Genomic DNA, 12,981 nt, shown 5'->3' with positions numbered 1-12,981 from the left:
CCTGCCGGCCAGGAGGACCCGCCCACCGCCGCGCGGAACGGGGAGAAGCCGCTCGGCTCCGCTCGGCACCGCTCGGCTCCGCTCGGCACCGCTCGGCACCGCTCGTCATCGCTCGGCACCGCTCGGCACCGCTCGGCTCCGCTCGGCTGCGCTCGGCACCGCTCGGCTCCGCTCGGCACCGCTCGGCACTGCACAGCACGGCTCATCATGGCTTGGAATCGCTCGGCACGGCTCATCACGGCTCATCACATCTTGGCATCGCTCAGCACGGTTCGGCACGTGTAGGCACGGCTCGGCACGGCTCGGCACGACTTGGCATCACTTGGCACAGCTCAGCACGTGTAGGCATCGCTCAGCACCTGTAGGCATCACTCGGCATGGCACATGTTGGCATCAATCGGCACTGCACAGCACGGCCCAGCACAGCTCATCATAGCTCGTCACATCTTGGCATCACTCAGCATGGCTCGGCACATGTAGGCACCGCTCGGCATGGCTTGGCACGGCTCGTTACAGCTCGTCAGAGCTTGTCATCGCGTGGCACGGCATGGCACATGTAGGCACCACTCATCATGGCTCATCACAGCTCGGCATCACTTGGCACAGCTCATCACGGCTCATCACAGCTCATCATGGCTTGGCATCGCTCGGCATGGCATGGCACCTGAAGGCATCGCTCAGCACGACTCAGCGCAACTTGTCATCACTCGGCACAGCTCGGCACAGCTCAGCACGTGTAGGCATTGCTTGGCACTGCACAGCACGGCTTGGCACAGCTCATCACATCTTGGCATCGCCTGGCACAGCACGACACGTGTAGGCACCGCTCATCACGGCTCATCACGGCTCATCACAGCTTGGCATCGCTTAGCACAGCTTGGCACATGTAGGCATCGCTCAGCACAGCCCATCACAGCTCATCATGGCTTGGCATCGCTCGGCGTGGCATGGCACGTGTAGGTATTGCTCGGCACTGCACAGCACGGCTCAGCACAGCTCATCACATCTCGGCATTGCTCAGCACAGCTCATCACGGCTCATCATAGCTCATCACGTCTTGGCATCGTTCAGCACGGCTCGGCACGGCTTGGCATGGCTCATCACAGCTCATCACAGCTTGGCATTGCTCAGCACAGCATGGCATGTGTAGGCATCGCTCGACACTGCACAGCATGGCTCAGGACAGCTCATCACAGCTTGTCACAGCCTAGCATCGCTCGGCACAGCTCGGCACGTGTAGACACCGCTCGGAACGCATCGTCATCACTCGGCACAGCTCGTTACAGCTCATCACATCTTGTCATTGCTCGGCACAGCTCAGCACGTGTAGGCATTGCTCGGCACAGCTCAGTACACATCATCATTTCTTGTCATGGCTCATCACATCTTCTCATTGCTCAGCACGGCCCAGCACGTGTAGGCATTGCTCGGCACGGCTTGGAATGCGTTGTCATCGCTTGGTACAGCCTGGCACGTGTAGGCACTGCTCGGCACAGCTTGTTACAGCTCATCACGTCTTGTCTTTGCTCATCACGGCTCGGCACATGTCGTCATCGCTCGTCACGGCTCATCACGTCTTGTCATTGCTCATCATGGCTTGCCATGTGTAGGCATCGCTCAGCACAGCTTGGAACGCGTCATCAGTGCTCAGCACGGCTTGTTACGGCTGCTTGGGCATAGGTCCTCAAAAGTTGACTTGGCTGAGATTTTTCTGAAGGATCGTTTTCCCAGTGGAGTACGCCAGGTTGTCAGCAGTTTCATCACTGGTGACACCTTCCTCAGTGCTTTCTGTGGGACACAGGCAGGCCACTAAACCAGCTTGCCAGGCTTGACCTCTGGCAGGAAAGCCAGTCCGTGTGCTGCCAGCTCCTCCAGCTGATGCCTTGGCTGCCAGGCTGCAGGAACCAGGGCAGCCTGTTGGTTTCTGATGCTGCCTGGCACTTCCCACAGCAAAAAGTCCTGTTTGCAGTTACAGGGAAGTTTAGCAAGCTTTACCTACTTTCTCTGAAATGCTAGTGAGCAGCTTTCATTATTATTAATACTATTTTGAAATCAGAATGGAAAGGTCCAGCTGTTTCCCAGAGCAAAGACAGGGAAAATATGGGTTTGGCAATTGAAAACACCTGGAGATCTTGTCCTGAAGGTACTTGAGAGCTCTGCAGTCTGGTGTTTGGCAAGGGACACATTCTCCAGCCCAGATGTGCTGAGTCTCTCGCTGACCTCTGAAAAGCTTTGTGCAGCTGGAGAGTGGTATAAACTTCTTAAAGACTACCCCACATTCCTGCAGCTGCAAAACCTCCAACACAACATTGCTAGATGCTCCAGAGATTCCAACCCTGCTCACCAGCCTGTCTTGGCTCCTCAGGGTCACTCAGCTGCCTCTCCCCACCCTACCACATTAGGAAATACTGTCTGTCTCAGGTTGGAGCATCACAAAACAGGGACCGGTGCAGAGACTGACAATTTGGTGTTATAATTACCTCTGTGGTCTTAATCAGCCAGCTCACACAAACACTGTTTTTAACACAGCTTTTAATTCATGACCCCGTTTTAAGCTTTTCCATGGGATCCCTATCTCACCCTGTACGCAAAGAGGACCTCCAGGCTGTGTCACGTATGTGCTGTCTCCTCCTCCTCTCAAAACACTTGATTTTGGCATGGAGTTCTGTATGTGATGAAAATCCCGCAATGAGAGGTGTTCATCCCTGCAGCTGACAAGGCCAGCAAGTGTAGTTCTTCCCATGGATGGAAGTCAGTTGTGACTCAAGATGCATTTTGAAGATGAGTTTTGACGTGTTCTGCCCAGAGAATGGGACCAGCATTGCCAGGACATCGATTTGCGTTCTGTTAATATAATTAGGTTGACTTGCATCCCTCATCCCAGAAAAGCTACTGAGATGCATCATCGGCCACATCATCAGCTTTCGGGGGAGAGATGCACTTTTAAACAGACCTGCCACCCACTGCTGTTGGTCCTGAGCATCCAGCACAGGGAAGTCAGAACACGTCGCTGTGCCGTGATGTGGATCCAGCAACAGGAACATTTAGAAAGGATGCTCCACACCCTCGCAAAGCTCCTAAAATTAAGCATGTGGGGGCAGCTGCCTGCAGGACTGGTGCTGCTGTCCCCCCTGGTTTTACAGCCAGACCGTTGCTAGAGCAAAGTCTCTTAAGAGGAAGATTGCAGCGTCACAGGCAGAGAAACCCCACCGGGCTGCAGATGCACCCCAACCCGGAGCTGGGGACAAGGAGCTTTGCTGCCCAGCTGATGGGCCGGGTCCCAGCTGGCACGTCTGGATCAGTGCCTAGACAGGGGACCTGTCCCTGTGCCCATGTCCCCTGTGCCCCTGTCCCTGGGTCCCCCCTGTTCCATGTCGCCCCATGCCCCCCGTGTCCCTCCCTGTCCCATGTCCTTTCATGTCTCATGTATGTCTGTGTCCCTATGCCCCTTGTGCTCATGACCTCTGAGCCCTTGTCACTATGTCCCCCTGTCCCTGTGTCCCACTGTCCCATGTCCCTGTGCCTCCTGTGCCCCTGTCCCATGTCCCCCCATTCTGTGTCCCCACATCCCCTGTGCCCCTGTCCCCTGTCCCATGTCCTCCTGTCCCCCGCCCCCTGTCCTGTGCCCCCATGTTGCCCGTCCCATGTCCCCCTATCTCGTGTCCCCCTGTCCTGTGTCCCCTGTCCCCCTGTCCTCTGTTCCCTGTACCCCTGTCCCCTGTCCCATGTCCCTTTGTCCCCTGCCCCCTGTCCTGTGTCCCCTGCCCCGTGTCCCCCATCCCCCTGTCCCGTGTCCCCCATCCCCCTGCCCCCCTGCCCTGTGTCCCTTGCCCCTTGTCCCCTGCCACCCTGTCCCCTGTCCCCCTGCCCCATGTCCCCGTGTCCCCTGCCCTGTGTCCCCCTGTCCCCCGTTCCCCTGTCCCCCTGTCCCCCTGTCCCCCTGTCCCCCTGTCCCCGTCCCCTGTCCCGTGTCCCCTTGTCCTCTGTCCTGTGTTCCCCTGTCCTGTGTCCCCCTGTCCCGTGTCTCTCTATCCCATGTCCCCCTGTCCCCTGCACCCCTGTCCCCCGCCCCCCCGCCCCCTGTCCCGTGGCCTCCGTCCCCCTGTCCCCCAACCCCCTGTCCCCGTCCCTCTGTCCCCTGTCCCCCGTCCCCCGCCCCCATCCCGTGTCCCCTGTCCCCAGTCCTATGTCCCCCTGTCCCCGTCCCCCGCAGTGCCGCCCGCCGCCGGCAGAGGGCGGTGTGTGGCGGCGGCCGGTCCCCATCCCCGCTGTGCCGGGCGGGGTCGCGGCGCCCTCCCCGAGCCGGGGGTCGCCGGGGGTCGCGGGGCGGGGGAGCCCGAGACTCGGTGCTGCGTGACCGCGGCGTGATGCTGCCTCCTGCGGGGGACAAGGCATCCCACAGAGCTCCCACCCCGCCAGCTGAGAGCGAGTTGGAGAAGCAGAAGGGTGGGATCGCAGGCGCGGAGCTGCCTCTGTGCCCACTAGTCACACAGAATCACTAGGTTGGAAAAGACCCTCCAGGATCATCGAGTCCAACCATTCCTCACTGCCTCTAATCCGCGCCCCTCAGCACCCCAGCACGGTTTAGGGGCACATAGGAATCCCGTATGCCAGGTGAAGCTGCAGGATGCCATGGCAACAAACACCGAATCGCAGAATCACCAGGTTGGAAAAGACCCATCGGATCATCGAGTCCAACCATTCCCATCAATCACTAACCCATGTCCCTCAGCGCCTCTCCACCCGTCCCTTAAACCCCTCCAGGGAAGGTGACTCAACCCCCTCCCTGGGCAGCCTCTGCCAGTGCCCAATGGCTCTTTCCATGATAAACACGTCTCTGATGAAAGGCATCTCCCGGAGGAAGGAGCTGCTGAAGAGAACTGTAGAATAACCTGCTCTGGTGGAGAAGGTACGAGAGAGAATTGGGTGGGACTTTGCTAGGGAGGACTCTCTTGAGGTACTTTTTGTGGTAAGTTGGATCACGATGCCCATTCGATGCCCCCACACTGTTTCCTAGGTCCTGGGAAACTAAAAATTTTTTTCAAAGGTCAGCTAATGATCTCTCCTCTAACCATTGACATTTCTAACTTAATCCAGAGCTTACTTTGAATCCAGCCTACCAGATTGTCAGCACGGGCGGAAGGTCAAGAACTGCAAGAACTCAAGCTACTAATGCAGCGGGGACCTGACCATCCAGCACTGCTAATACAAACATGCTGGGGTGATAATCTAATCAGCTTGTGAAGCTCAACTGTTATTTTGCAATGTGACTCCTTTCACTAGAACTCACATCAGTATTTAAAACCTTTATAACTAACTCGCAACTCCAAACGTTTTTCCGTTGGTCTAGATGCTGGTCTCAACACGTGGCACCCGGCTTGGGTTGGGATCATAGAATCATAGAATTGTAGAATAACCAGGTTGGAAGAGACCCACCGGATCATCGAGTCCAACCGTTCCTATCAAACACTAAACCATGTCCCTCAGCACCTCGTCCACCCGTGCCTTAAACACCTCTCAAAATCTTAGCTGCTTCAAAAAAGCTGTGAGTTTACGTGAATGAGAGCTCACTGCGATGACGAAGAGAGCTGCTACTGTGACCTACCTCACAGAAACATACCGGGGGAAGGAACACAGCCAGCAGGGCTGCAGTAAGGGCTTGTCAACGTGTCTGTTTACAGAAAAATGGGAAGAAGCTTGATAAAGTGTTCCCAGTGCATTGTTAGTAATGAACATCGTGATTAATTGCACAGAGCAAGATAATATATTTTATACCAATCAGCCCACCAAAGCCAAAGGAGATGCTCCAAATGCACACGTAAATGAGTGAGAGGAGCATCTTGCATAACAGCTCAGGTGACTTTTGGTAACATGGTTCTTTTCTAAGACTTCAGCACTGAGCGATGAAGTTAGGGAGGAGACTGCTCTGAACTGCTGCCAGAAACTAAGATAAAACTTTCACATGCTGCCCAGACCATCATGCTATGATACAAGATCTGTTTTAACCCCTCCTTTGCATCTTCTACTCTGTACACATCAGAAATCTATGAATACAGGAGGAGGAGAACTTAAAAAAGGGACTTCTTAAGTCAGGCTCTCCGTCCACACTGAGGACACTGAAAACAAGCAACTTGCTTCTGGTTTTCATGAGTGCTGAGCAGTATTGGATGCCATAAAAATATCTGAAGCCATTTACTTGGCTCCCAATGTATTGGCCTAACGAGCCTGAACTAATGATTTTATAGTTTTGTAATTTTATGAACTACTTTTTTAAGCTCAGCAAAATCTCTTATCACCAAAAGATTGACACAAGGGTCCTTCAAAAATGCTTGTGACTTTGTAGGGTGTGAGTCATCGTCAGAGTGTCACAGGTGCTCCCAGTCCTGACCTCTTCACTTAAAAGGCTTGGTATTTACACTGCTGCCTCCTCAAGCAGAAAACAGCACTAATCCTGACTTGTGTACCCACTTGGCGGCTTTCACTGGGTGGCAGGTGACCATGTCTCTCTTCTGGAGGCTTTTGGGCTTAAAACACATGATCATTCTTTACCTTTCTGAACCTGCATGTGATGATGAACAACCTCCCAGAGGCGGTGATGGAAAGAAACATGTTTTGGCTATTTATAGATGTAAATAAGATCCAATTGCCAGCTGGAATAGTAAGCAGTGGTTTGGAATCTGCCTTCTTCCTTGACAGCTCCTGGAGATGCTCACAGCCTGGGCTTCCTGGACCTTCTGAAGATTTTGGGGTGAAGAAGTAGAACCGGTGATGTAAGATGTATTCCCTGACAGGGAATACCAACTCCTGCCCTCTGTTTCCTGCAGTCTCCCCTCTTCGATCGCACCTTAGAGAATGGCCAGGATTTAGATTTACTGAGGCTACAGTGCTGTTTCTGAAGAGCTTGTTCCCAGCAATACAAACCACATGCTTACAGAAACTTTGACGCTTTTAAATGAACACAGTTATTTCATTTCTGTCAGCACCTTGCTGTTCCTTTGAGACGACACTAAAATGTAAAGCTTGCTCATTAATTACTTCAAATGTCAAGGTTTAATTACAATGCTTCCAAATTAAATTTCAAGCCACTTGGATTTCAGAGCCATACAAGAGACAGACAGACATACTCATAGCAAGTTAATCCTTCAAAAAAGATGATGATGATGATTAATGTTATTGATTTCCCAGCAGCAGTATTTCATCCTTCAGACACAGAGCACATTAAGTGGAGTGTGCAGAAGCCAGTGTTGTACCTGTCTAGCCATCTGTGGGCTGGAGTATTCTACTTGGATCACAACTGCAAAAGTGAGTCTGTGTGAGGAGTAAAATCAACCCTCAGTACATAGCTCCAGAGAAAACACGCACCCATCCTGTTGGATGGACATCCTTCCCCATGGGTGAGGTAAAAGTCCATTGAAAATCAAATTGCATGTGGGCTGGTTATCACAGCAGAGCTGAAAAATTTCCTCTAGGCACATTGGTTTCCCGGACACCCTTGGAGCCAAAGATGAAGGCAACACTTGCTGTTGGTTGAGAACCATTCCAAGGTGAATGTCAGTGTTCCTATAGCAATATCCCATATTTTTTCCAGATTCAGAGTTTAGAGACCATGACCTCAAACACAAGATAACAGTTGTTGACATGATAAATCACCTCACTTAAAGCTGATAAATAATTTTTGGCCCTTGTTAGCCATGAAGGTGATCAGGCTTAGTTATGAAAGTGTGACTGAAGTCCTGGGTACCGAGAGAAAGCTGCTAAAAACTGGCAGCTTTAGATTTCAGCAAAACCAGGTGTCGGGAAGTCTTACAGCGGTTAGCTGCTAGCTGTAGGTATTTCCCTGGAGGACAAAAGGAAATGCCTCTCTGCAGCCCCTGCCCTGCACGTTCAGAGCTCAATGTTGGACTGGAGGCTTCTGAGTCTGTAATTTAAGTGGCACCAGTCCCAGCTTCCCTTTTAAAGCCACGATGGTCTGAGAGAACGAGAATGTTTGGTCACTCAAGGTGGCAAATGTCTGCTAGATGACAAGTACCAGCAAACATTGCCCTGTCACTGACTCTGCCAGAATAGGAAAGTTTCATCTTCCTGACACTCTCAGTGGTGAAAAAGGGTGAAGCATCTAAGCAAAGTATCTCCTGATTATATTCTGGTGACTGTAAGCTTACACTCCTCTTAGATGCTGTGTCTGTATCAGAAACTTCCATTTAATTTATACTGTCTTAACATTGAACAGTCAGTTTTCAAAACACTCTGGTATTTTTCATCTTGCAATATTTACTGGCTTCCTTAAACCTCCAGCTTTGGAGCTATGTTTCAGCAGGAGAAAAAAAATAGTACATTTTGAAAACTTAAAAATCATTAAGAATTAGACATCGGATTAATATTAGGAAAAAATCTAAGACCTGCTGAAAAAAAAACCCCAAACTATGACTCCTAAGACTTTTAGGGCCCAACTCATTATTATCTAAAATATATTGTTGTCAAAGCCGTGATTTAGCTCATGAAAATATTTGTTGTTCTAGGGTTAATAGCACATCCTGGGGTTAATGGATTCTGTAAACTCCTATGTTTTGGTTATTTTTAAAAACCAGTTAGCTGGAGAGCGCTTTGTTAACGAACATCCCTGGAGAGCAGGCACACCAACACTTGATACCTTTTTGGCTTAGAGGATATGACAAGGACACAAAGCTCCTCACTGCACCTTGGAAAATGAGAGAACAGCAATGGCACAGGCTAAAGAGTTCCGTGCAGCATCCCCCTGACCACTCTCGCCTTGGCAGAGGACCTTCCCCATCATCCTTGTGCCACTGCCACCAACAGGCTTGGGACTTGGGGTAGGTCTGACCTGCACCCTCATGGATCACCTGCTGCAGGGGTAGTTGGGTTTTATTTTTCGTATAGAGTAAAACTACAATATCAACATTAAGTATTAACAAATTCAAATGCTTCCAGGGAATTCACAGTCATTCCCCTGATGCGTCTCTGGATCGGACAGGAATTGTCTGGGTGATTTCTTGAACCTTCTTTTGAGAAACTGCCCATGCTCAGCTAAAGATCATGCTCAGAGAGTGATCTGAGCATATACACAAGCCACCTTCTGTCTGGGAGTCATACAGCCATGTAAGTGTGGCAATGAATCATGGAATAATTTGGAGGTCACTGGGCTCGGCGTCCTACCCAAAGCAGGGCCAGCTTTGAAGTTAGAGCCAGTCTGAGCCAAGAGGTGACATTAGCCTGAGCTCAGGGCTGCGTAACGCAAGATTAACTGGAACTGGTGTGTGTCTGGCAGGCTTCAGGCATGGTTGGGGCAGGGGCTTTGTTGTCTGCACCTCACTGTGTTGATATGCCTGCTATCTCCGAAGATTGCACTGAACGGTTATGCAATTTTCTTCTCCTAGCCTAAACGGGGAAAGGTCTTTGCAAAAAAAAAAAAAAGCAGAGGAACAGAAAGATGATTTTTACACAAGGCGCATGTTCTAGGGTGTGAGAGGAAACGCCATGACAAAGTACCTATTTGGAAAATGACTTTAACAGCCATCGTTAGATCCTGTGATATCCTGGCACAAACAAAAAAGGGAAAGATGTAATTAAAATGTTAAATGCTGTGAAACTGCAAGGAAGCAAACAAGCAGAGATACTAAAAACTTGCCATCATTAGATGAGTGATAAACATCACCTAGTTTTTCTGCAGAGACATGGGAGCAGGAAAATTCTTCAGAAAAGGCAAAAATGGCAATAAAATCAAACTGCAGCGATGGGAGGAGTGTTGGCCTTTGTGGGGCTGGGCAAGGTCCTCTGCTGGTTGTCTCAGGCAGAGTAGAGGAAGAAACTGAGCTAGAGCTAACGAAAAAGCTAGGTAAATTGCAGACAGAAAATACCTGACAGACCCTCAATGTAAGCCTAACAGTTCAAGAAAACAATAAATGGTAAAAGCTGCTTCTCACAGCCCTCCGAAAAGAGAGCATTAGATATCTTTCCTATCACAGTCTACTCTGGAGAGTGCTGAAGTGTTGTGTTGGGGCAAGGAAAATAACTACCCACACCAGGGTGCAATGTCAAGATGCAATTTGCATTGCTAAAGTAAACGTGCACTTAGGTGGATGCTGTGAGAGAGACCCTGATGTCAAACAAGGCCCTCTCACTTCTTTTGCCTGACATTGTCATTGACTGCGCTCTCAGAAAACCCGCTGATGGATACAGCAGCCAGCAGCACCTGCCTCAGCGTTCATACAAAGAAGGTCTGGACTTTGTTGGCCTTAATGATTCACATGCACAGCTTGAAAGGCAAGCAGCAGCAAAATAAAACATAGGAAAACAGATAAAGCCTAGCTATGAAAACACAGATACAGTGAGAATTTCAATTCCTTTGAATTCCACCTGCACATTAGGGCACACTGATGCAAATCAATTTGTGTGCTCTGACAGTGGTGTACGAGGTAGCGGGGTAGAAACATACAAGCCAACAGTGGAAGCTGCTTTCTGAAGATTAGCAAGACTTGTTCCTTGAAGATCTACCGCTCTCCAAGGCTGTGTTCTCTCTTCACGTCTGGAGGTAAAGCTGGGAATACCTTGAGAATCAAGACAAACATGTAAGGGCTCCCTCCAGTCCTCCCAGTGACTAGCATCTCGTTTTGTGATGGGTATAGCAGGTGATGGAGGCTTATCCAGGGAAGCTGCCATATAAGAATTCGGTGTCTGACCGCCCCCACAGCGCATGCAGCCTGAATGCCACCCTATGTGCTGTCAGAGCCAGGCCCTGAGCACAATCCTAGCTATTAATGCTCTTTCACAAATATCATGGAATTCAGCAAACTGAAGGGTGTGCAAAGAGCACTGTGCAACAAGCAGAGGTGGCAGAGCTGTGCTTATTCCCTGTACACACTGGACAGAACAGAAAAGGTTCAGATCCAGCAAAGAGCAATGAATGAATCACAAGAGATAAATCCCACTAAAGCCAATATGAATGTTGCAGCCCATTAATTTCAGCAGGAAGTTTGGAGATTAAATTGGTTGTTGAGTCTGGGCCCAACACCACTTAAAATAAGAGAAATGATTGGGAGGGCAATCAACTGCCATAAAGGTCACTAGGGCTTAGAGGGGCAGCAGCAGAAGATCCCCTGCTCCTCTTGAGCCGCGGCTTTGTTCATAAATTACTGGGTAATGGTTGCAGACCCATGGAGAATGGTGCCAGCAGCCGCGGAACTGCCAAGAGGCTTTGCGTGGGGCAAATGACATGGTTGAAGTGGGGAGACTAAAAACAGGGGAGAAGAAAATAACATACACGGTCCCCTCAGGTATGGGATGGTTCTTTCTGCATGAGTGTTTCAAGTCTCTTCTTCAGTAGCTCACCCTAGACACAAAAGCACAGAGGGCGTTCATAGCACACATGACAGGAGAAAGAATCCCATTTGCTGCAACTTTCTGAAGTTTCCAGTGATTTATGAGTTGTTTCAGCAGATGGAGCCATTGCAGTACACACCGTGATCGGCCAACTAGGCCAAATCGGCATGTTCAAAGGAAGAAAAAGCTCTACCTGCTATTTTCAAACGAATCCAGGCAAATGTGTGTCATCCAGGCAACTGTACGCTCTTCTAGCAAATGGATTGGCCCGCCCTGAATCTCCTAGGACTGATTTAATATCTATAGCCTTACTAGTTATTACACATTAGCACCATAACATAAGCTTACAGCTTCATCATGCATTTGAAAGCTGGCAGGTCCTCAAATCATGCCCGCTCAGTAATTCTGGTACACAAAGACCAGCCTTTGCCATGATAACTAGCCTGTTCCCCTGACTGATGCCCAAATCCATTTTTTTAAAGGTCAGATGTCGCTACCATGGAAATGTCATATAGATGCAATTGCTGAATTGTCCCACTGCAGGATATTCCTGGCTGACAGAGTGAGGCTTTCAGAATATTTACACACACACACATTGAGGAAAGTAATACAAGTAGGAATACAACAATTAAAGTTTCCAGAAATAGATTTCTTTATCAGTATGACTCTTTAAAGGTTCTAGGAAGATAACGATGATCATAAACTTAGAAACAGCAAGCAATTCATGGTACAATTAAGATGTGAGATAAACGGATTAATAAATCTCCTGCTTAAGCATCTAATTAAGAAGAAGCTGCATTCATCAAAGGCTTCTGTTGACATTATACATTACTGAAGGGGAACTGGGATTTAGTATCTCCTTGGTATGCAAACTTGCTAGCATTTTCCCTGATGGAAGCTACACACATGCAAAGGGCAAAGATTATTACATGTAATACAGAAAGAAAGAAAGCCTTCAAGGATCAACCCCTTTCTCTTTGCATGCTGCGTAAGATCCGCTTCCAAGCGACACAAATAATTTAGCAAGGCTGCCCCATATATTTTTAAATGCTTTGTAATTCTGAGTATTAAAGATAGCACAGCAGCTCTTCTACAGTGAAAATCACATCATTTCTGGGACATGTCACCATTGTACTGCTGGGCTGACGATACATCAGGGTATCAATTCTAGCCCAAAACAAATTTCTCATGTGGAGTTACAGCTTTTGCTCTACAGACCATCAGAGCAGGGCATGTTACAGTGAAAGCAAGTTAAAAGGCCACAAGGCCAAGCCTGCGCTTTCAGCACTGTGAACCCATGAAAAGCCATGGATGGTACGTTATTGCACTGTCCAGGGACAGTCTGGACTTATGAGTAACATGCCATAAATCATGGGGAATTTAGTGATATTGAGAGCTCACAGAAGGGCTGGACAGTGACCAAGGAATTTCTGCCATGCACTTCCACTAGAGGCTGGAGGTCTAGCTTCTTAGATGTAATTCAGTCCCAAGGCTACAAATTAAAGCCTCCTCATTGCACTAACCCCCGTGGTAATTTTGGATTGAAACAGCTATTGAAATCGAGGCCACAAAATCCTTCTCCTTTGGGAACAAATCTAAATTTAGACTCTAATCTTCAAATGAACATATGAAGCTGATCTAACT

This window comes from Phaenicophaeus curvirostris, chromosome 14 (assembly GCF_032191515.1).
Source record: "Phaenicophaeus curvirostris isolate KB17595 chromosome 14, BPBGC_Pcur_1.0, whole genome shotgun sequence".
In the NCBI taxonomy this organism is placed as follows: Eukaryota; Metazoa; Chordata; class Aves; order Cuculiformes; family Cuculidae; genus Phaenicophaeus; species Phaenicophaeus curvirostris.
The sequence above is the reverse complement of the archived record's forward strand: the minus strand, read 5'-3'. Positions refer to the sequence as shown.